Below are 2,850 nucleotides of genomic sequence, written 5' to 3'. Positions count from 1 at the left end.
CAAAACTTGGAAATTATAAATATTAAATGTTAAATTTAAATATTAATGGGAAACTAAAAATTGGGAAAAACTAATTAGGACATTGATTGTCTATAAAGACTGAATGTTAAAATAACCAAGATATGTATAAGCTAAAAATTATTGATAAATGTAGGAATGTTATTTTTATTTAATTGATATAATAAGAATTGTATTAGTTTAAACATGAGACAGTAAATACTAAGGGGAAAAGAGAGGAAATATTTAATGTGGTAGTTTGAGACTTGTACTAAAGATATTTGTATGTCATTGAATTGTCGACTAACTCAGCCTCCATGTTGCTTTTTAAATACTTAAATGTAAAACTAGAAAATTAATAAAACATTTTTTTTAAAAATCCTTGACAGATTTCCCTCCCACCAGACAGAAGTCCAAGGTGTTCAGGACTTGCTGTACCAAGCACTCCCAAATGCCATCCCTCCATAAATCAATTTAACTGGTTAATTGCAAAGTAAATGAGGAAAGAAAAAAACTTTATAATGAGTTTCTGTCCTCCCCCCATAGCCTTTCCAGTTGTCTTTTGAGGCTTTATGTGGGGGCCAATGGATCCAGAAGTCCTTTTTTCTCTGCAACTTCCACAGGGTCTGGCTGATCAGTAGGACCTGGAAAGGAGGGGAAGAGTTGCTTTGTTCATTTCATTCCAGACTTTCTCTCCCACCTGAAATGAGGTAGACACTTTATGCAGCACAGTTGCATAATAAAAGCTCTAGAAGTATCTCCAAGCACTCTATTATATTCTATTTTTTTCCTGACCTATCTTGCTCATTATTTAGTACCGCAGTAGACAAATCTAGGTTTATATACAGCATGATGCTTCTTTTCCATTAAAAATGGTAGTATATACAGCTGGAATTCCATATTAATTTATGTGTTTATATTCTCCATTTCCCCCATTATATTAAGATAAGATAACCTTTATTGTCATTTTTATACTGTGGGCACAATGGCACACATCTAAAATGAAATTTAGTTGCCCGCTCTCAAAGTGAAACACATACATGACACATACCTAAACATACTATGAACATATGTATAGACCCACATCCCTACATATACGTAGCAATAAATATTAAATATTGTCCATCTTGAATATATAACGGAAGGAGGAAGCTTGAGAGTTCACAAGGTTAATGCTGTATGGAATTTATATTTATAGAATTTATATTTATATTTATAGAATTTATATTCTATAAATACTGTAATTTTATCCAAACTCTTCAGTAGTTTAGTGTAACTTCAGAATTCCAAATATAAACAAAAATGAATGGAAAGGTCTAAAATATCTTGTTTTAAAAAAATGTGTCCTTCTTATTCTGTGGTAGCTAGAGTACATTACAACTAAAAATTACCCACAACTTTATAGAACAACTGAAAAATCACCATCTTGTGACATCAGAATAGCTGAAATTGTTATGTATTAATTATGTGAGTTTAAGAAAATGTTAAATAAAGCAAACAATGGAAAGATCAGCCTGTTTTATATAATTAAAGGAATCTATTAACTACCAGAGATAAAACTGCTATAAAATATATGTACATCATATAGAACGATAATGTTTGTTCAGTCTGGCTGGACACATGAGAATTTCAAATTTCAATTCTAAAAAAAAAGCAAAGTAGGTAGAAAATTTTACAACGATCATGATGATAATGATGATGCCATATGAATAATCTTTCAAGACATGCTAAACTAAAATAACTTAATATGCGGAAGTAGCTGAGCAGTATTTCAACGGCGATGTTCAGAATGTGTTATAGAAAATTTCACCTAAGAAACACCATCAACTGGAAAGGATCCAAACAATTTTATTTTCCAAAGCTAGTACGTTACAGTGAATAACTGCATTCTTGCAGGAAGACAAGTCAAAAACAATTGCATTAAGTTACATAGGTCATATATAAAATGTTGATTGAGGACAGCTTGAGCATGTCTATTTGGTAATAGAAAACTCCATTACAAAACAAATTGCTTTACAATTACTAAGGAAACAAGATAACTACAAAAGCAGACATGGGTATCTTTCACATGTCTTCAACTTAAAACCTGTTGCTTGCTGACCATTCAAAGTTACAACGGACCCCTCCAAAGGTAATTTCAACTCAATTTCAAAGTTACAACAGCCATACACAGCCTGCAGTCACACGATTGCATTTTGGGTGCTTGGCATCTGGCTAACCTTTACAGCCCTTTTCAGCATCCTGCAATCCCATGACAGAGATTTTTTGATGGTTTCTCCCCCCCTCCGCCAGTTTCCGGCATTTACTGTATTTCCAGTTTCTAGCAAAAAAGCCCAATGGATAAAATTGATTTGATAATAAGTGCAGTGTTCACTTAACGATTGCTGCAAAAAATTGGCTGTGGTCATGTAATGACCCACTTAACAGCTGCAATGATTTATTACCATAATTCTGGGTTTTGTTACATTCATAAATAAAGGATTATCTATAAAAAGCATTATAGACCCATTCTTTGAAATGCAACATACTGCAGTAGTTTTGATATAAAACTTATACCAAGGCTTTATGTGTTATTCCCAAAAATAATCCCTACACTTTAGTATGGAAAGAAGCAGGAACAGATACAGAGGCATCCAGTATTGTACTTTTCCTTGATGGGTGGAAACTAACCAAAGAGAGAAGCAACCTAGAACTAAGGAGAAACTTCCTGACAGTTAGAACAATTAACCAGTGGAACAACCTGCCTCCAGAAGCGGTGAATGCGCCAACACTGGAAGTTTTTAAGAAGAAACTGGACAGCCATTTGTCCGAAATGGTATAGGGTTTCCTGCCTGAGCAGGAGGTTGGACTAGA

Source organism: Protobothrops mucrosquamatus, unplaced genomic scaffold, assembly GCF_001527695.2.
Source record: "Protobothrops mucrosquamatus isolate PMUCROS unplaced genomic scaffold, P.Mucros_1.0 scaffold_233, whole genome shotgun sequence".
NCBI classification, from domain to species: Eukaryota; Metazoa; Chordata; class Lepidosauria; order Squamata; family Viperidae; genus Protobothrops; species Protobothrops mucrosquamatus.
This window is presented reverse-complemented; position numbering follows the sequence as displayed.